A 23,335-nucleotide genomic window follows, 5' to 3' on the forward strand; every position below is an offset into this window, starting at 1 on the left:
CTAACGTTCTTTCCACTACTCCACAAGTGTCTCAGTTTCGGTACTACTTCACACCCTCTCCACCACCAGTTCAAACCTTCACCACCATTCCACACCACAGTTACTCCACAGCACCAACACTCCACACCTTTTCTGCTGCTACCCTTTTTCCTCTCCTCCACCAGTCCACAAATATTCCTGCACTGTTCCATCTCCTCTTTATCATCTCCTCCACCAGTCCACAAATGTTCCTGCACTGTTCCATCTCCTGTCCACTACTTTTCCACACACACTTCGCCAGACCACACTCTCTCCACCTCTACCCTCTCCACACACACTCATTATCATTCTAAGCTCTACCCTACGCCACTCACCGCAGTTTCCACAACTCCACGCTCTGTCCACCAACACTTACAATCTATCCAAAACGACCTGGACAGCTGAATAAAATAGAGTGAAAAATGGCAGAGGAAATATAATGTAGATAAACGTTTAAGTGATACACTTCGGCAACAGAAAAAAACAAAAAAAAACATGATCACTGCATGCTCGAAACCTCACTGACGTAAGTAAAAGACGTGAAATCTTGAGGGCATTATTAATAATGAGCTGAAAAATATTATACTTGTTCAGAGCACAGCAGCGAGTAACAAAGCAGAAATACTAACGAGCATCATTTCTAGTTATTTCGATTTCATAACAAAAAATAATCTTTAAGCTTTATACACCACTGGGTAAATCACACTAGAATGCTGTGAACAGTGCTGGTCCCCTAATCTTATTAAGGAAAAAAAAAAAAAATAGAGTGCAACGCAGAGCGAACAGAAAGAAAAAAAAAAGTTTCACAAAGGAGCAGTTTGTCCGACGAGAAAGGACCAAATAAACTAAATAAGTTTTCTCGAAAAAAGAGCCACACAGAGCAACTGGAATACAAGTTATTGAAGCTCTTTACAGACTCGACAACGTCAGATATGGTAATTTGTTAAAGTACAAAGTGGTAATGTGACTAGAAATATCGGGATGGTAGTCCGTGGCACGAGATGCAACAACAAAATGGAGAGTTACTTTGTTCCCGTGGTTAAAGAATAGAACAAACTATCAACAATAGTAGTCATTGCACATTCATATACACCTTTGGAATTCGACAACATAAATATTTTGAAACTACTGGCTGGAACTAATTTCATTTTTTTTTTAATTTCCCGGTAGACCTGTATAATGCCGATAATGAAACGATTTCTTAATTATGAGAACATTTTGCGATTATACACACACACACACACACACACACACACATATATATATATATATATATATATATATATATATATATATATATATATATATATATATATATATAGTGTGTGTGTGTGTGTGTGTGTGTAAAGATAGATAGATAAATAGATACTTGCAGGGGTACTCGGCGTTGCCTGACCAAATTCCTATTCCTTCTAGTTCAGTTTCCCTTTCTACTCCAGAAAGACCATGTACTGTACCTCATATGCTTTTAAAGATGGATTATAAGAGATCCAGGAACTTTCTGTTTCAGCTTTCACAGACTAACGCACAGTATTTATGCACACTTGTTCGCTGTTACCAGTGACCTCAAATGACCTTCGACCGGTGACCTCAAATGACCTTAGAGGTCAACCTCACATAGCCCATGTCCAAACTGAAGGTCATGTGACTCTCCATGCCTAAAATTGGGCTGCAGGGGTACCCGGCGTTGCCCAGACCAAAAAAGGCAAACACTATACCGGTAACCCCAAATGACCCAGATCTGAATTTTGATCCCCCTAAAACCGTCCTTGGGTCACCCTGATTCAGAATATATATATATATATATATATATATATATATATATATATATATATATATATATATATATATATATATATATATACCACTTTCTCCAGCACGTCACCACTGTACGTCCCCCCCTCCCTTTCTTGTACTATACAACATCACCACACTAACTACTCCAACACCATTTCATATAATCTCTCCACAACAACCCCTTCACTACTTAATATTTTTCCCACCACTCCACAAGAATTCCAGCAATTCAGTACCACTTCACACTATCCACCACGACTCCACAGCTTTACCATTGAACAGCATCACAACCACTCTACAACAACAATATTCCACATCTTTTTCATCACCAGGCATGGGGCGATTACAGGGGTATTGTAATCGATTACGATTACGATTACTTTGGAAACTTCAGATTACGATTACGATTATGATTACAGTAAAAGTAAGAGTAATCGATTACGATTATGATTACATAAGAAGTAATCATGATTACAATCATGATTATAATATGTACTGTTATGCACTATATAATTATGAGCACGTTTCTTTTGTACTTGACATTGATTAAGTAAATAGCTGAAGTTAGTTTTTAAGAGCAAAAACATCGTCCAGTAATATAAAACTGATATTTTCTTGGGATACATATCTTATATGCAAATCATTTTAATGAGAATTGCCTAAGGAAGAACATAGCGACTTTTACTCTGGATAAAAATATACTGTACAGTGTTATGTCCAGTAAGTTGTTCTTTTTTTTTTTTTTTTTTTTTCAATACAAACGTGTTTTAATAATTCAAGCACCGAGACTTTTCTTCACTTTGTCCTAGACCCTTTCATTCTATTAAGTTTTCCATCAACTGAGATCATTCCAGGTGATATTATTCTAGCTTAGGTAGGATATTATATGGAAGCTTCTAAGTGATAACCTACAATTCACTATTGTTTTCATATTACTTATGGACTTTTATGGTGTATATTTGACTGCTTGACACTGAACTACAGTATTTTATTCTTGACGAGTGTTTGTGGAAGAATAACTTATCTGGGGCCTTGTAATCGTGAAAGTAACCATGATTACGATTACAATATGAGAGTAATCAATTACGATTGCGATTATTTTGAAAAAAAATGCCTAAGTAATCGATTACGATTACGATTACACAAAAGTCTGTAATCGATTACAAACGATTACGATTACCCCATGTCAGTCCATCACCACTCCACATCCTTTCCTTCGCCATTCTACAAATTCTCCACAACTCCAACCCCTCTCCATCACCGCTCAACACACTCTGCCAGGCCACATCCTCTCCACACTACCTCCCACACTCTTTGTCATTTTAAATCCCATTCACCACCAATCCTCACACACACTCCACAGCTCCACACCCTGTCCACCAACACTGTGAACCTATCCAGAAAGACCTGGATAACTTAAAAAAAAAAAAAAAAATGAAAATGGCAGACTAAATTTTATGTAGATAAACATAAGGTAATTAAGTTTGGCGACAGAAACAGAAAATAATAAAACCGCATACTCGATCCCTCACTGATGTAAGTAAAAGACGAGAGATCTTGGAGCTATTATCAGTAATGATAATAATAGCCATATACATTGTATAGCAGTGAGTAACAAGGCAAACAAAACCGCCAGCTTCATTGTTGGTAATTTCGATCACAAAGCACTAGAATAATCTCTGAGCTGTATACGTTTCTAGTTATGCCGCACATAAACTACTGTATACAGTACTGGTCACCTAACTTTAACAACGACGAAGAAACGACGCGAGAGAGTGGAACGAAAAACCACAAAGATAGCCCCATCACTGCGAACTTCTTATGACTAAGGACTAAAGAAACTAATTATGCTTTCTCTGAAAAGAAACATCGACTCGGAACAGATCTAATACGACTATTTCAGATTCTTAGCAGATTAAACGACGTCAGATAATTCGCTTTTATCAAAGGTCAGAAAGATATTGTGACTAGAAATAACGAGATGAATGCCAGGGATAAGAGATGCAGTAACAATATATGGGAGAGTTACTCTCTAATTAGCGTGGTGGAACAGTGGAACAAGCTATCAGCAAGTGTAGTCAGTGTAAGAACTATAGACAGTTTTGAAATTCGATGAGATAAATATTTCGAAACTTCAGGCTATAACTAATTCGCGAATGGTGTTTATTTCCAGGCTGACGTGTATGCTGATGATAATGAGACGATTCCCTAATAATGAAATGCTGCGACTGTGTGCCCATTTAATGGAGATTGTAGATTTGTGATTATACAGAGCACAGTATTTCCTCAGTTACCTTTTGTTTGAAAAATTTCTTGCTTGATCTTTCTAACATTTTTTTTTTCTAATCTTTACCTGCCTTTTTTTTTTTTTCCTTGCTGGATGATGGGGTGGGTGGTAGAAAGCCTTCAGCATTTTTTATTCCTTTTCTCATTCTCGTTAGTTAGACCTTCGTAGATTTTTTCCCCCAAGGGATAACCTCGTTATTGGCCACTTGACCTCCAGTAATTGGTATTTCCTATGTACTACGACGTACTCCCTACCACCTGAACTCCTTCATATCCTCTCAACCACCACTCCACGCCCACTTCACCACCACTCCACGACCTCTCCTCCATTCCTCATTCTCTCCACCGTGACTCGACACATTCTAGCTCAACCACATCAAACTCGCTCCACCACAACTCCACACCCTCTCCACAATTCCACACCCACTCCATCAAACGTCCTCCCCCTTCCACCATTACTCCACAGTCTCTCCACAGCCGCTCCACCCCGCTCCACCACCACTCCACAACTTGTCCACTACCACTCAACACACTACCCAGTACAGCTCCACACCCTATCCACAGCCAATCCCCACCCTCCTTACCACCTCTTCCCTACCACCAGCTTCCACAAAATCCACTACAAAATTACAAACGGGACACCAGGACATTACTCAGTTTCCAGAATGGACAGCTTAATCCAGATTGTCCGTCTGTCTGTCTGTCTGTCTGCCTGTTGTCTGTCTCTGTCTGTCTGTCTGTCTGTCTGTCTCTGTCTCTGTCTGTCTGTCTGTTTGTCTCTCTCTCTCTCTCTCTCTCTCTCTCTCTCTCTCTCTCTCTCTCTCTCTCTCTCTCTCTATGTATATACATATTCATTCATTCATCATCGAACCCTATGTTTCCCCATGAGGAGCGTAAAAGTCCGGGTCTAGGCAAGTTGATCCTGACATTTACGATGAGAGTGACCAGCCTAACTCATCCCTGAGTGACATTACGTGAGCAATAAACCCCAACAACCCCTTGGATATAAACCTGCAGACTCAATCCGATTGGAGCTCCTTAATTACTCACTAAAACACCAGGCGTCATAATTTGGTTATATGGTTACCACCCAGCGTACGGGAAACCATTTGGCTTGTCACTTAGCGTAGAGTCAACCACAGGCTGAAGGAAGAGGAAAGAATGAAGGAAAGAAAGACAGAAGAGGGAATGTAAAGCCATCCGTAGGCAGAAGGACGAGGTAAGAATGAAGGAAAGTAAGACATGAGGATGGAAGGTAAGAAAGATGGAGGAGAGGAAAGGGCAGACACCCGAGAGCAGCACTACATCGAGTGAGTGGATGGTGAGCGCCCCCACCTACCACAAATTATATATATATATATATATATATACAGTATATATTTTATATATATATATATATATATATATATATATATATATATATATATATATATATATATATATATATATATATATATATATATATATATATATATATATATATATATATATATATATATATATATATATATTGTCTCTCCTTTATTTCTAACTCTCAGTCTCTCTCTCTCTCTCTCTCTCTCTCTCTCTCACACACACACACACACACACACACACACACACACATCTTTTTCAGTGTATAAGATAAAAGGTCAGGAAAATGGAAGTATAATTGACCGCTGAAATCCTCAGCCTAGTCCCTTTTATATCACTGTACTCCCAGCGACTGAATATTATATATTTCATCTACATCTACTGTAGGTCTGATACGGCCAACCTACTCTTTTTTTTTTTTTTTTTTTTTTTTTTTTTTTGGTATCCTGAGCAATGACCTTTTGTCGTTTACGTACATTGTTTGAGACAATACAATTTAAAGCAAGAATGGCCTTTGAATTAATAAGTGGTGCCAGGCACAACAAACCTCGCCTGACAGCAGTTATTTTATTGCTGTTCAATACTGGCTCATTGCTGCCATTTACTGTCAGTGCACAATTAAAATTTAAGGTAATGGAGCAAGTGTTTTCAATTTATGCCCTCTGAAAATCCGTGATCTTGCGTTTCACCATTCAAGATCATTCAAGGTCAAAGGTCAAGGTATCAAATAAAAACCCAAATGGGATTTCCTATATGTTGATAATAGTAAATATCTCTATCATCAACCAGTTTCGAGTTATAACACCTTGAATATTCGTGAAATTGAGTTTGGCCTTTCACTGTCATTCAAGGTCAAAGGTCTTGGTGCCAAATGAAAGCCCATATTATGAGTTCCTGTATGTTCCTTATAGTAAATATCTCTATAATCCACCGTTTCCAAGTTATAGCCCTCTGAAAATCCGTGACCTTGATTTTGACCTTTCAGGAACACTCGATTACCTCCAAAATGCAATCAGTTTCTTTGGGGTCCAGTGCCCACTTATCCTGAAAGTTTCATTTAATTTCACTTAGTCGTTTTTCCGTTATGTTGCTTAGAAACAAACACAAACGACCAGAAACAACACCTCGTCGGACTCCGTCCGAGCGAGGTAGACATGCAGTTGTCAAGAAAAAAGACTTATGAGACAACAAAATTTAGTGCCTTCCTTGTTGTTGTTGTTTTGTTTAAAGAGTTCCTGCACCTATAATGTTCCCCATACTCTTTTGTAAGGGCAAAACTGAAGACCCAAAGTATTTTGGCTTCACGGAATACCAATGTATTAGTGATTATTGTTATTCACACGAAATGAGCTAACTAAAGAATAAGTGAATGTGACATTACAGTTGCATTATTGTGACTAAGAATCGTATTCTCGGCTAAGGAAGTCCACCAGCACCTCTTCTGTAATTATTTATTCTCCAAGATACAGTATCCACTAATATCCTCTTTTTTACCTCATATATTTTTATATAGTCATAGATTATATAAATAACATACAAGAGTAAAGTACCTGGGTTGAAACAGAAGTAACCCAGTAGGGAATAGGTGTTAGCAAGTTTCCTAACCGCACGAGAATACTGCCTTGGTTTCCCAAGGTATAGAACGCGTTTAAGGGAACAGATCGAGTTTGGGTAGAGTAATCTTTAACTGAACTTTTGCTAAACACAGATCATAGTATTTATTTACCATTTTCCACTGCAGATTTACATGTTATTTTAGATGACGTGATTCTGATTTTATTTACATTCGGAACAAATTTTATCATTATGTCGTTATTAGCAACTTGCACCAAAGCTGAAATTCAAGCCCTTTGCGCATGACCACAGCTGTGCCAGACATCCACAAAATCGGTCACATAGTCTCTCTCAAAATCGGCATTTCTGAACCAATTACTGTTTGTAAGCAAATCCTATGCTTTTGTAGCTGCCCAATCATATTAACTGCTGTAAAAGAGCCTAGCTTCAATAAGATTAGTCTATCTATCTATAGGCCGACGCCCTAATTCCGCAAAGGGTGGCCGCAGACAAAACGTCTCCAAGTCGCTCTGTCACCCACCATTTGATTACCCTCCCCCCATCTCACTCCCCCCTCCCTCATATACCTCTCAACTCCATCCCTCCACCTCATCCTCGGTCTTCCCCTCACTCTCCCTCCCTCCACCTCACCTACATACACCGTCCTAGTCAGTCTTTCATTCTCCATTCTCTCCACATGTCCAAACCACCTCAGTGTATTTCTCCTAATCTTCTAAACCACATCCACATCCACCCCACAACGTTCTATCACTTCTTCATTCGTCAACCTGTCCATCCATGTCACTCCACATGCTCCTTTCAAGTAGTTCATTTCCACTGATCTCACTCTTGACTTGTTCCTCTCTTGCAAGGTCCATGCCTCGCTTCCATACGTCAGGGTAGGGATCACAATACTATCATGCAGTTACTTCTTAACTTCCATACGCACCTCCCTACTTCTCATCACTGCTTTCAGTGAACCAACAACCTTCCTTCCCTGCTGAACCCTTTCGCGCACTTCATCCCCCAAGGTTCCATCCTTACTCATCACACTACCCAAGTACTTGAATGCACTCACATTCTCCAAATCGGCGCTATCCAACCTCACCGTGCATTCTGTGACTTCATTCCTCTCAAACACCATAACATTACTCTTGTTTACATTAACTTTCAGATTCCTCTTCCTACACACTGTCCCAAATTCATTCACCAAACCTTGCAACTCCCATTCATCTTCACTCAACAATACTGTATTATCAGCAAAGAACAACACCGGAATCTTCCAAATCTCACCCTCATTCATTAGAGCCAGCCCCACATCCACTGCCCTACCTTGCACCTTCTTTACAACCCCATCCATGTATATATTAAACAGCCATGGAGACATCACACAACCCTATTTTACTCCCACACTGAGATCAAAGAACTCACTCAGTTTACTATCCACTCGCACCGTAGCCCTAGCTCCTTGGTACATACTCTTCACAACACTAAACAATTTCCCCTCCACTCCATATATTCCCAATACCTTCCACATACCTTGTCTATCTATTCTGTCATAAGCTTTCTCCAAGTCCATGAAGGAAGCATACGCTTTCTTTCCCTTCTCTAGATACTTCTCCACTAAACATCTTAGAACAAATATCTGATCTACACACCCTTTTCCCTTCCTAAATCCCCCTTGTTCTTCTCCAACTAGCTCCTCTGTCATATGCCTAACCCTATCAGTGAGTATTCTACCATATATTTTTCCAGTCACGCTAAGAAGGCAAATACCCCTATGGTTACCACATAATTCTCTCTCCCCTTTTCTTTTGTATAAAGGAACAATTATACCTGATTTCCAGTCCTCCGGAACCCTTCCCTCTTCCCAAGCCAATCTACATAACTTCCATATCCACTCCACTACAATTTCACCCTCATACCTCAGTATTTCACCACACACTCCATCAATTCCTTGGGGCCTTTCCCATCTTGATCTTCATTGCTTCCACTGTTTCCGCCCTACTGATCTCTTCCTCCCTCCTCTCATCTCTCCTTCTCCCAGCCATTCCCCAACGACTTATACTCGCACTGCTTTCACTCTCCACATTCAACAAATCCTCAAAGTGCTCCTTCCATCTCCTCAATTTCTCTCTCTTCTCCACCAACAATCTATTATTCCTATCTTTCACTTCCCTACTATTACCCTTTTCACAGTGCCTTACTTTCTTTACCTCCTTCGAAAACTATTTCTTGTTCTCCCTCCATTTCACACTCAGATCCCTTCCAAACTCTTCATCCACTTTCTTCTTACTCTTCTTCACCAATCTCTTCATCTCCCTTCTCCTGCTCACATATACCTCTCTCTTCTCTCTCTCATCTTCTCCGCTACCTCTACTCGCTAGCCATTCACTATATGCCTTCTTTTGTTCCACAGCTCGTTTCACCTCATCATTCCACCATGCTGTCCTTTGCACACCCCTGCATCTACTCCTCACTTCACAAGCCAACTCACACGCTGCCCCTATCTTTTCCGTGAATATCTTACATACGTCTTCCACCCCTTCCATCTGCTCTAACTCATACATTCCCACTCTTTCTTCCACTATGCTCTTATACTCTGCCATTCTCTCACTGTCTTGCAATTTCTCCACTCTTCTCACAGGAGCGGTTTCGTCCTGTCTTCCCCTTCGTCTCTTCAACCATTTTCTTTGGAGCCTTACCTTGGCCATCACTAAGTGATGGTCCGAGATTCCATTCCCCCACCCTCTCCACACTCTTGCATCCACCACTTGTCTTCTCATTCGCTCATCCACACACACATAGTCTATCATTGCCTTTCGTTCACCAAGGTCACCATCCATCCTCCTCATAACCCTCCATGTATACCTGTGGATCATCTTATGCCGAAAGCAGGTCCTAGCTATTGCTAACCCCTTACCAGCACAGATGTCACAGATGTCCAACAAAGCACTACCATTCCCAACTACTTCAGCTGGCACACCCCACTGACCAACCACTCCATCCACTCGTACATTCCCGACTTTGCCATTCATGTCTCCAATCAAACACACTCTCTCACTCCTCTCAAACTTGTCCATACATGCTTCTACACTCGCCCAAAACTCATCTTTCACTCTTGCAATTCGGTCCTCTTTCGGCGCATTCACACACACAATCGCCCACGCTTATATACCTACCTTCATCCTTACCCATTCAATCCTTGCACACATTGTTCCATACTCTCTTATATTCTCCTTCCACTTCTTGCTTATCATCAGACATACTCCCTCTCTTGCCCTCTCATTCTCATTAACTCCTGCACATATTCCTAAACCGTATTCCCATTCTCTCACCCTTTCAATCCACATATATCCACTCTTGCATCCTCAAGCACCTGCACAATCTCTCTCTCTTTCACTTCATCATTCACTCCTCTCACATTCCATGTCCCCACCCTAAGAATGTCCTTTGTCCGTTCCTTAGTCGTCAACGTATGGTCCATCCTGGTCCGAGGCGCTTTAGTCGCTTGTTTAGTTAGTTCTTTTTACGGGTTGGGCACTAACCCACCACCAACCCTTTTAGTCGCCTCGTACGACAAGCAGGGATACTGGGGGAGTATTCTTGAAACCCCCCTACCCCCAGGGGGATAAAAAGAGTAGTCCACATTATGCATTATTTATTTCGGGTGATTTTTTAAAGAAGTATCTTTCATTTAATCATATTGATTATTCATGAGGGTTTCAGTAAGGTATAATTCATATATGTAGTTTCAACACTTCCACGAAATTGTGCGATTAGGGATTGTCCCACTATTAGCTCCCACTGACTTGGGAAGCAAACTTTATGTGAAAGTGAACTTTCAGACAATTATTTCCATCTAACTTAATTCTCTTCCTTCTTCCCCCACTCCCTCACCTCTACTTCCACTTCCGCCTCACCACCTACTTCTCTGTCGGTCCTCCAGCTTTTCAATTGCCTCATTACCGCTCCAATCTCTCCCGTCTCCCCTCCATTGTCTCCTTCCCCACAACTGATTTTCTCCTCCACTATTTAACCTCATATTCTCCACCATTTTATTACCCTCCCTCTACAGCTGAATGTCCGTTCCCCCACAAATTTACCCCAAACCCTTCACCAATTTATATCCGCCACTTTCCCTCCCTCCATCCAACACATTTCTTTTATCCATTCCCCTACCACCGTCCCTCCATCATTCCACTGATCCATTACCACCCCTCCACTCAACTATCTTCATCTCTCCTCTATTGTATTTCTAACCCTCAGTATTTCTGTCTCCCCAAGATTCCCTGCCTCATTATAACCTTCCCACCACTTCTCCTCCATCTCTGCACCATTCATCTTAAATCACCTCACTGTTCTTCCCCTACCGTCTTTCACTGCTGTAGCTCCACCAGTCCACGTTATTCTCTTATCTTCATCATTGTTTCTCCATTCTCACCATTCCACCATACTTCATCAAGTCAACCTGACCCTTCATTCTACCACCTAAAAATATTTACAAAACAATCCAAAACCTTTAAGTCCGTAGTTTAGTGGTCTTTTGTTTCTTCGTACTACCTCCAGATGACTTCCTTCAACTCCCTGCCGGCTTTCGAAATCGACAGGTTAGATATGGTCATAATTTATTATCCCCTTCTTTACTGCAAGTAATGGTAATGGGCAGATGCTATTTTGGCGTTCTTGCCTGGGTGCCTATTTTGTACACTTCTGTAATTCGTTGAATGAGATCGTCTAGTGGTAACAAGAACAAAACAAAGAGACTTAAGTTACTACATGCAGGAGCTCCAGGGCCCTTTGGTTAATGCCTTTGATGTGGTGTGTTTGGTGATTTTGTGTGATGTTGCGTGAGAAGATGGTGTGGTTTGACTTCGTCGATGTCATAGAATTCTATAGGAACGCGGGGATTCGCACCAGAAAATTGCTAGTAAGAGACAGGCGGAGAGTTTTACCCTATAGATGCTTCCCCTAAAAAAAAAAAAAAAAAAAAAAAAAAAAAAAGGCATCAGCTTACTCGGATTAAGATCACTGTAACCGCAGCTAGGAAAAAAAAAATAGTTTAAAGAGACTGTGGACAGCTTGGGAGAGGTTATATAAATAGATTACATAAAGGCATTAGATTAATAGGCTACATTGAACATTATAGATATATATATATATAGATGTAGGGGGATTACGAATAGCTTAAATATTTCACACTAACATAAACCCTAAGACGGTGGGAGAACAGGGCACTGGAAAATCCTTCAACTAAAAGCCAGGCCTGTTAAAGTTTTGATGAGGAAGGTCCTCGTTTTCTTTTTACCTACAGTATTGTTCATTAAGAGTCAGGGGGTCTTACCTAATTGGTTCTCTGGCTCGGCCCTGCTAAGTATCTGCTCTTAATTAATTTACCTTTTTCCTTTACAGTTACCCTTTCTGTTTTAACTGTGTGTGTGTGTGTGTGTGTGTGTGTGTGTGTGTGTGTGTGTGTGTGTGTGTGTGTGTGTGTGCGTGTGCGTGTGCGTGTGTGTGTGTTTGTGTGTGTGTGTGTGTGTGTGTGTGTGTAAGTGTGTGTGAGTATCTATCCATCTATCTATCTATCTATCTATCTATCTATCTATCTATCTATCTATCTATATATATATATATATATATATATATATATATATATGTGTGTGTGTGTGTGTGTGTGTGTGTGTGTGTGTGTGTGTGTGTGTGTGTGTGTGTTCTTACCTATCAAATTGTATCTTTTCAGGAATGAGTCAAGCTTGTACTGTCCCGTGTTGTATACAATTTTTATCGTACAAATCCTTAAATTTATGAATGGTTTGGGCACACACTATTTCATTCGGCAGTGCATTCCACTGATCAATTGCCCTGTTTGGGAAACTAAATATCCTTACGTCTTTATCGCCTCTATATGCAATCTTTTGCAGTGTCCTCTTACTGATGCATCCCCATAGGTTATGTAATCATTTATGTCTATTTTCTCCTTCCCTGATATGCATTTATGTAGCATAATCATGTCTCCTCTTTTCCTTCTCTCCTGTAGTGTAGGAAGAGTCAGTTTTTCTAGTCTTTCTTCATAGCTTAGATCCCTTAAGCTTGGTAACCATCATGTTGCGGCCCTTTGAACTTTTTCAATCTTATCTGTGTGTTTTTTGAGATGAGGACTGCAGACTACTGAAGCATACTCCAGGGTTGGTTTGATAAGTGATGGTATTATCTTTCTTGGCATGACTATTTATATATGTGGATGCTATTCTCATATTTGCATGCAGTGTATACATGTTCCGTACCTTCTCACTGATGTGGTCAGTCGGAGATAGTCTGTTGTTGACAGTCACACCTAGGTCCTTCTCTTTTTCTGATGTGTGCAGGGTTTTACTTCCTAACTTATAATCCCAATCAGATCTTTTTCCACTTTTACCAAACACGATTACATGACACTTGTCCACATTGAATTCCATTTGCCATGTATTGCTCCATTCACGAAGTTTATTTAATTCTTCTTGTAGCTCTTTACAAGAGTCTGTGTTAGTAATTCTCCTTTGTATTTTTGGATCATCAGTAAAGATATTTAGATAGCTTTCATTTCCAGTGTTGCTTTCTATGTCATTTATATACACTAAAAAACATAATTGGTGCCAGCACTGAGCCCTGTGGAACTCCACTAGTCACTTCCCTCCATGATGAGTAATTTCCCCTTAGTACTGTTCTCATTTCCCATTTTTTTTTTTTTAGAAAATCATGCATCCAACAATAGAATTTGCCACGGATTCCTCCTTGATGGTACATTTTCCATAAAAAGTCTTTGGTGCAGTACTCTGTCAAATGCTTTCATGAAATCTAAATAAATACTGTCCACCCATCCTTCTCTTTTCTGTAATGTTTCGGTTACCCTATCATAGTAGCTCAACAGATTAGTAACACATGATTTTCCCTTTCTGAAGCCAAACTGTCTTTCTGTTATCATACTGTGTTCTCCTAGATGATTTACCCAAACTTGTCTTATCACCTTTTCTGATACCTTGCTAACAACACTGGTTAGTGATACTGATCGGTAGTTGAGTGGATTTTGTCTATTCCCTTACATAAATAAGGGAACAATGTTTGCTTTCTTCGAAATATCAGGTAGTTTACCTTGTCCCAAGAATTCCTTGAATGTTAAAGATAATGGTTTACTTAACTCCTTTGCACATTCACGTAGCACCCAATATGAAATTTCATGAAGACCATTTGCTTTTCCTTTGTCTAATTTACTTAACTCCTCCTGTATTTCTTTTTCTGATATTTGTATACATGGTAATATGTGTGTGCATGCATGTTCCATATCATCCCTCTCAAAATTATTTTGTTCTGTGAAAACTGATTCGAAATTCTTATTTAGTGCTTCACAAATATCCTTCTCTTGTGTATAGATGATCCCCTCATCCGCAACGAATTGTATTTTATCTTTAACTTTGGTTTGCTTCGGCTGTAGCTGTAAAATAGCTTCGGTTGTTCACTACTTTTATTTATGAGGTCTTCTTCAAACTGTCTTTGGGCTTCCCTCCTTATTTTTGTATAATCGTTTCTTGCCTGTTTATAGCTATTATATGCCCTCTCACGATTGTGTCTTCTGTATCTGTTCCACAACAAGTCTCTTTTTTCTTCTGGTTTTTTACATTCTGTATTAAACCATTTCTTTTTTCTTTTCTGCTTCTTTGTGCTGTGGGCTGTACTTTTGGACTCCTATTTCATAAAGTTCACAGATTTTTTTATATATACTGTAACATTTAAATCTTGTCCTCTAAGCTCCTTCCCCAATCTATTTCTAAGAAGTACTTTTTTAGGTCATGGCAGTTTCCCTTTTTATAATTTATGCTCTTTTTGTAACTTTCACTGCTCTTAACTATGTCATGTGCAATCCTGAAGTTGCAATTTACTAGTGCATGGTCGCTTTTGCCGAATGGAGTGTGATACATTAAAATGTCAATATCGTTTTCTTGTCTATCAAATATAGGATCTAGTACTGAGGGTACATCAAGTCCTCTTTTTCTGGTGCTTTCCCTTAAATGTTGCGTTAGGAAAAACTCCTGCACGAGATCCACGAGCTTTTGGTCCCAACAACTTTCTTGGCTTATTATATCTAGAGTATTCCAATTCATATTTGCATTAAAATCTCCAGTTAATATAATTCTTTCCGATTTCTCCTCCATTCTATGTAGTAATGCTCTTAAAGTCTGAATTGTACTCTTTGCCAGATCCTCATATTCGCCTCGTTTTCCATCTGTTATTATCTGGATGGCATGTATATAAATTTGCTACAGTTATTTTTGCCCTTCAGATGTATTGATCTCTACTGCAATCAGTTCTGCTTGTAGAGGGTATATCTAGCTCTATTTCTTTGACTTTTTAGATTTATCTCTGTGTAATATAAGTCCTCTTCCTTTTTTTTAAGTTCCTACCTCTTCTCCATATACTGTATTCCTCTAAGTTTAGGATGTCGTTTGATATCCTTGGCGTTAATTTTGTTTCAGTTAGGCATATTATATGTGTGTGTGTGTGTGTGTGTGTGTGTGTGTGTGTGTGTGTGTGAATTTTATTATGTTATGATGCCTTCACTTGAATATTTACAAGAACACGACCAAATCTACCAAGACACAAGGAGCTTTCCATTGTCAGTTGTCTTAACCTCTTAAGTAGGCTACCTACTCTGGAGCGGAGATAATGTTGCAAAGCATATTACATCCCCGTCCCACACTGCCACAGGCTCCAACAGCAGTAGTACAGTATACGAAGGACGTTGCCAGTGAATTGTTCTTCCTATGGTCGGCCTTTTGGTGTACAGCACACAAGATCAGCTCAGGCATTGTAAATAAACACCGGCTTCTTAAGTTCGCGGTCATTACTCACCAGATAATTACACTTAATGCTTGCCAACTACACTTCACTGTTTTCCTAAGTACCGGAGCTATACAATCTTCACAAACTACATTGACACTGAACTGACACTGATCTAAACTGAAACTCCTCTAGTCCCTTCCCCATCTTATATATGTTCCCTATGTACTAGTACTAGGTTCTCGAAACTTTTAACAGTTGCCAACTCGGAAACATCCAAAACATGCCAAGAAGTTTTCATATGTTACCGTAGCACTCTAAATTATTTAGCATACAAGCTGAGATAAAATTACATAATTTAACAATCACATAAAAAATTAAAGAGAAAAAAGAGCACTAAAATTAATGAATACGCTTTACAAAATAACTCCCCTCACAACCATAGCAGAGCTAACTTCCCCTCGGCAGCTCCTGACACGTAGTGCAAAAATACGAGAAGTATAGAGAACTCTCCAGACTACTTAACTAGCAAATCCGTCTTTTCAACACTGCCCCCTCCCTAGTCCTTTGTGGTCTCAACAAAACTACACAAAGTATACAAACATCATCCTTAAGCCAAACTAAACATCTAATTATAAATAAAATAGTCATTTAACTCAACAGGTCTTCGCCTATGCTGCTTCCAATGATGTCCTTGCTCCTCTATACAGTCTGCTCCTCCTGGAATGAGTTGGTCCTCTTCCTGATGCACTTCATCACTCGGAAAACTGTCACCATCTTCTTGTACTTCAGCTCTGTGGTCCTCTTCAACATCCTCGGCTGTGGAGTAAGTGACAGGATTCCTCGGAGATGTCCCAGCTGTACAGTCCTGGCCCATCATACTGCCACAGATGGTTCACGTGTACCACCTTTGGGAGAGAATTCCTGCCCCTTCGAATCCGGTATGTTATGTCTGATAGGTGGTCCAGCACAATGTATGACCCATCCCATGGGCTCTGCAGCTTCGGTGACTGTCCCTTCTTCTGCTGAGGATTGTATAACCAAACCCCCGTCACTGCATCCTTGATGCTCACCTCACTTGCTATGGCATCATACTTGCACTTCATCACTATGCCACAAATCTTAAGGGCTCCTCGCACTTGATGATGTAGCTCAGCCAGCCTTTCCTGGAACGATGCTTCGCATAGCTGGAGGTGTCTGTAGGCAGCTCTTCACCAAGAGTGGTCTCCCTATTAACAAGTCAAAAGAGTAAATGTAGCTCATGGCCCAAGCATCAATTTTGCAGGGTGTAGCTGAAGTAGACTCATGGGATGCAGACCAATATGCTATCAAAGCCAAAGCAGGTAATTTCTGGTCCCATCCTGTTTGTCCCTCTATGCAGTACTTTGCCAGTTCATGTCCCAGGAGTCCAGTTGAATTTCTTCACCACTCCCAAATATCTGTCTGTGGCAGCAGCTATAGTGAGGTCGTCCTGGTTATCTTGATCCCCCAGTAAATTGCAACGCACTCACGGAACATAGCAGACGCATAAAGTTTCTACCCTGGTCTGAAGGTAGCTCTTATGGCATCCCAAAATGACAGAAAAACTGGTCAACCAACACCTGAGCAGCAGTCGTGGTCTCTTGATCGGGGATGGTATAGGCTTCTGGCCACTTTGTAAGAAGCAGTCCATGGCAACACAGAATATACTGGTTTTCCTCTTTCCAGAGTGGTAGGGGTCTAGCAACGTCCACTGTGAGGCTCTTTCCATCAGTGCATCCACTTGGTACAGCTGGAGAGTGACACAACCATGTTTCTTTGGAGTACCTTCTTGGCACAGCATACATCACCAAGCCCGACACCACTCTTCAACGCATCCTGCTGCACTTGTCAGTCCAGACGAACCTCTGTTGCAGCCAACTTAGAATTTTCTTCACTCCCAGGTGCCCACCAGTGATCTGGTTATGGGACTCATCCAAGATCTTGGACCTCATTTTTCTTCAGGACCATCAGTTGCCAATAATTGCTGTGGCCATTGGGTGTCTCCTCACTGATGCTCCAACAGCCCATTGTTCTTCAAATGAAGACGGTTCCACTGACTCCAGTAACTCTTGGTCGCATGGTTGAACCTGAAAACCTCTTCCCAAGATGGTCGCACTTTATTCAGCTGCAGCCATTCTAGCACTGGTTGTAAATCCTCCTTCAGGTTTGCATTCTCTTCAGGTTTTCTTCATCTTGACTGGCTCTGTCACTACAGTAAGGCTGCATTTCTTGTTAAGAGTCCCATTCCTACTACACTGCTGCCAGTCCTTCTCATATGGACAATCATAGATGAAGTATGTTCCACCGCACCACATGTCCAACACCTCTCTTGGTTGCATTCATGGGATTCCTTGCACTGTTCTGTTCTTGCTCCTTCTTCCATTTGTAACAATCCCTCCTTCTTGTGTCCCAGCTTCTCCTGCAGGAAAACCAGCAACCTCCTCTGATCTTCTCCTGTTCCCTCTTCCACTTGTTGCAATCCACTTTCCGATGTCCTGGCTTCTCACAATACCAGCAACTTCATCTGCTCTTCTTCTGTTCCCTCTTCCACTTGTAGCAGTCCCTTTTTCCTATGTCCTGGCTTTTCACAGTACCAGCAACTTTCTTTGATTTTTTCAGCTTACATGCCCTTTTCTTACCTTGAATCTAAAGCTATGGACCTGCCTGAAAAGTTTCGGATGTACTGGACCTGATGTAGGACCTCAAATTTTAGAGCCCTGGCTGAGTGCTTCTTGTATGCTTCTGGGTTGTGCCTGCTTTACTTTGCACTTTAACATCAAGAGCATCAATGAACTGGTCCCTCAGAAGAATAGCCAACAGAGTTAGATGCTGCTCCAAGGTACGCCTTGCAACATGCCATACACTCTAGGTCATGAGCAAGCTGCTGTAGGGACTTGCCTTGAGCCCGTACACTGTTCCAGAATCTTGCTCTGTAACCTCAGTCTGGTACATGGTCCATATCTTCACTCCAGTACTTTCTACTACGGACTGATTACTGTTCCTCTCCTCTACTGACGTCTGGCCCAGAATTTCCATTGCTGTACCCTTGAGGCTAGAAGCCAGTTGCACTGCCCTCTGCTTATCATCCCAACTTTTCTGATCAGCAAGTAGCTCAAACTGCGCATGGTAAGCTTCCCAAGATGCTCTACAATCAAATTCCTGAGGTTTCTTTTTAATTGGATCCGCATTATATTGTAGCCATGCATTTCACTGGTTTGGGGCTTAAAAACTGGGGCATCATAAATAAGTCCAGGACTTGGAAACTCCTTCATTTTAGATTATTCAACCCTGAAATGCTACGTTTAGATGCTTGCTATCCGCCAAGATTCACGATACACTGTTCAGTCTTTTCACATGCTCCCTGTACAATGATCTGGGGCTCAGCAGTGCATTATTCCTCGACAGCCTCAATTTTCTTACTAATTATCTTCACACGGTCGATTGCATGCTTCAGCTGGTTATCAACATGCTGTCTGCACTCCAACACTGTTCCCTCACTAACCTTCAGTTGGTTGTCTGTATGCTGTTTGCATTCCATCACATTATTGCTTACCTCCTATACTTCAAGCTACGTAGCCCAGTGTATACATCTTCCATCAACTATTGTTGGTCTTCCTTCATTTTCCCCATGAAAGCCTCTAGGTGTCCTTGCATCCTCATTTGTAATTCCATCTGTGGCTCCTGCAATGCCTCTTGAAGCTGTTCATATCATTTTTTGTGTTCTTCGTTCTGTGCCTGTAATTGTTCTTTGAGTTCTTTCTGGTCTTCATTTTGTGCTTGTAGTTGCACACTTTGTGCTTGCAATAGCTTCATAATTGCAGCCAGCAGTGCCTCCTCTTGTCTAGCTTGGTTTCTTGTATGTACACCTTCTGCCTCCATGTTGAAGGTTTGACTCACTGCAGCACTTTTCTAATGATCTCACTCCTGACACCAGTGTTACATCCCCGTCCCACACTGCCACAGGCTAGTACGGTATAGGAAGGACATTGTCCAGTGAGTTGTTCTTCCTATGGTCAGCTTTTTGGTGTACAGCACACAAGATCAGCTCAGGCATTGTAATAAATTCTGGCTTCTTAAGTTCGCGGTCTTTATTCGCCAAATTATTACACACAATGCTTGTTAACTACACTTCACTGTTTTCACAAGTACCAGAGCTATACATTCTTCACAAACTGCACTGACACCTAACTGACTCTATTCTAAACTCAAAACTGAACTGAAACTCTTATAATCCCTTCCCGATCCTTATATAAGCTCCCTATGTACGAGAATAATCTAGTAGGTTCTCGGGAAAGCAACAGTTACCAACTCAGAGACATCCAAAACATGCCAGAGTATTCTTACATTGTGTAGCCGTCTAAATTACTTAGTATACAAACGGAGATAAAATTACATGATTAAACAGCCACATAATAAAAACAGTATAGTAAAAATTAGCAAAAATATTAGTGTATAACTTAAAAATAACTCCCCTAACAATAGCAGGCTAACTGGCAGCTCTGACACACAGCTGAAAAAAACGAGAAGAACGGAGAACTCTCCAGACTACCTAACTAGCATATCCCGTTTCTCAACAAGATTTAATATTCTTTTTTTTTTTTCTCAATTGACACCGGAATAACAAGATATTAATATGAACTTGATAGCATGACAAGAAAACCTGATTTCCAATATCAACTTAAGTAAACTGTATAAGTCAGTAGGTTATACTGTAGCCAATGTTGATGTAGTTAGGTTCTAACAAAAATAATCGGTAGTGCAAGCAAAAAATTACATTATTGTCCGAACCGTGGGTGAATAAATCGATGAAAAACTGAAAACTGATAATATATCAGGGTAATGACTAACTGTGATGAATCTGTCAAGGAATCATGAAATTTTCGGCAATGTGTCTAAGGAAAAATAAAAAAATATCTTTCTCAGTGACGGAAATAAACCAGCAATGGTAAATTCAGTGGGCCATGTAATAAAACTACTCTATACAAAAAAAAGAAATACCCGTAGAATGTAAAGGACCATATTTACTATAGTCTAACCACAAACAAAAGACAGATCCAGCAAAATACGATGTTGAGAAACTAATACTATAGCCAAAACATCAACATCAACTCTCCTCAGCACAAGGCAGTTCAAGAAGCCGTGAAATACACTATGGTTACATAAGCAGCAGAAAACATTTAAATAGCTGAGAGCCTTAGTTGACCCAAATCAAAATTTTGTAGCTAATGAACACAAAATATTTGCAAACTCAGTCATAACTACAAAATCGATATTTGCAACAGAGATTGGAGATAATATTAATCCTGCCCCAGTGAGTTACCTTCACTGCCTCCAAACAGGCCAACTATGAACTCAAGTTCTGGATTCCTGCTGATGCAAAGACATATTACGTATCCAACATTATGATGTACGCTGGACGAGAAGTAGAAAGAACCCACAAGTTGTAGACGCACGTTGTGATGAAACTGGCGAATCCTATACATAACACAGGGAGAAATATTACTACCGCCAACTTTTCACCGGCATCAAACTGGCCAGAGAATTGCCCATGAAGTCTTTGCTCTTAGTCGGGACAATGCAGTACTTCAAAACTGAAAAGAAGTCCCAAAAGAGCTTCATAGTGCAAAACACCTAACTGTACAGCAGTATGTTTGTGTACACTGACGACCAATATGAATTATATAATAACAAGCGGAACAAAAACGTATTTGTGTCGTCAACTCAGCACAAGTCTCTGCTACATTATGGTGGACGAATGTTTGAAGAAACTTGATTATGACCCACTACTGGAACACCACTAAAGGCGGGGTCTATTGCTATGACGAACGGTTTGGCACCTATAGTGTAAAATAAAGGAGTATACGATGGCATGTGGTACTGTGGTGCAGGTTGCTTGATCTTGCCTGCTACAACGCATTAACCTGGCCTAAAAATGTATTACGGGATATGTTCAGTTTTCTTCCATGTCACATATCACGAGAAAATAAGTCTCTGTCCTAATCAATCTGATTGAATAAGCATCACACAACAAAACTCATCTTCGAAATTTAATTACATTCAACAAACTTTAATGATGATGTCCGCAAACTATCTGCGTGTCCGCAAACATTAAGCGTTCTGTGGAGCTAGCACAAAAACTTATTAATACGTTGTGTGAATGGGATAGGCCTTTAGTGCAGACCTGAATAGTGTATTGCTTGTATAATGTGGTGATATCATGGGCGGGAATGAGGGGGAATACTGAGGAATGAGAAGAGAGAAATGGTGGACAAAGTGGATGCAGAAAATAAACAGAGAAAAACTAGGGGATGAAAGATATGGAGATACAGAGCTAGGCAATGATGAAGAGCAATGAAGGAAACGATACAGAGGAAAAAAAGACTGAGGAAGAGATTTGGCGAAGCTGAAGAGATGTGAAGAGGTGAAGGGAGAGATGCTGAGAAAAGGCGAGAGTTGGGAAGATAGTGGGAGAAATGTAAAAAGACACATGGGAGAGGCGGTGAGATGTGGAAAAACGTTGGGAGATGTGACGAGATGAGGGAGAGACTTGGAGAGAGAGGGAGAAATGGACAAAAGGGATGTGGGACAGATGGTGGAAGATTTGGGGGAAAAGCAGAAGGAGGTTTGTTAGAATGAGAGGTCTGGATATGTGAATGGTGTGGTGAGACCGTGGTATATGTGAAGGAAGAAGTGGGGAGATGGGGCGAAAAAGAGGGGTATCCTGGATTATATGGAGACTGGAGGTATGGAGTGTTATAAGGATTGATGTGGAGATGGAGGGTTATGAAGGTGTGAAGAGACACAGGAGATGTTGGTGTCGAAAGCTGAAGGCGTGGGCAATAGTGATGGTCGTTCATAAACGATCCGACTCATAGAGCCGGTTCTTTTAAGTGAACGATGGGAGCCGGCTCCAGTAACTTTTTTCTTAATAAATTAATATAAGTGAGAATGGTAGGATGGTCGCTCATTTGTTAATACGACCCAGTAACACCGCTTCTCAATCACTACTAAAAGCCAAGCAGAGTGAGGCACCTGTTTGTTGTTAAAGATATTCTATGCTGGTAGCCCTCAACTGAGCATGTGGAGGTTTACTCACAAGGCCTTACTGCCAGAATTGACAGACTGGGCGAAAAGTAGGGGATTGGGGCTACTCTTTGTAACTAAAAGTTACCAACATATGAAATCTGCTACTTATGACTCTTTTGGGGTTGCCTTAATTTAGAAGAAAACCGGATCAGCCCCTATAAGCCGAGGTAATTGAGTTTTTTCTCATGCCAATCTGCCATAAAGGCAAAATGAGTGACATAGTTAAAGACGCCACTAACAGCCCATTGTTATAATGTTAGTGTCTTCACTGTTACCAGATACAAGTAAAACCTATTGCTGCTATTTTGCATATTATAATTGATTTCTATCTTCTATTTCAGCAAGGTGTGTACCATTTTCATTTAATCAAACCAGGCTTTTTCAAGGAATAGTAATACGCAACTGAACG

The sequence above is a fragment of the Coenobita brevimanus genome, chromosome 100 (assembly GCF_032717465.1).
Source record: "Coenobita brevimanus isolate Jiangsu-jjx chromosome 100, ASM3271746v2, whole genome shotgun sequence".
Taxonomy (NCBI): Eukaryota; Metazoa; Arthropoda; class Malacostraca; order Decapoda; family Coenobitidae; genus Coenobita; species Coenobita brevimanus.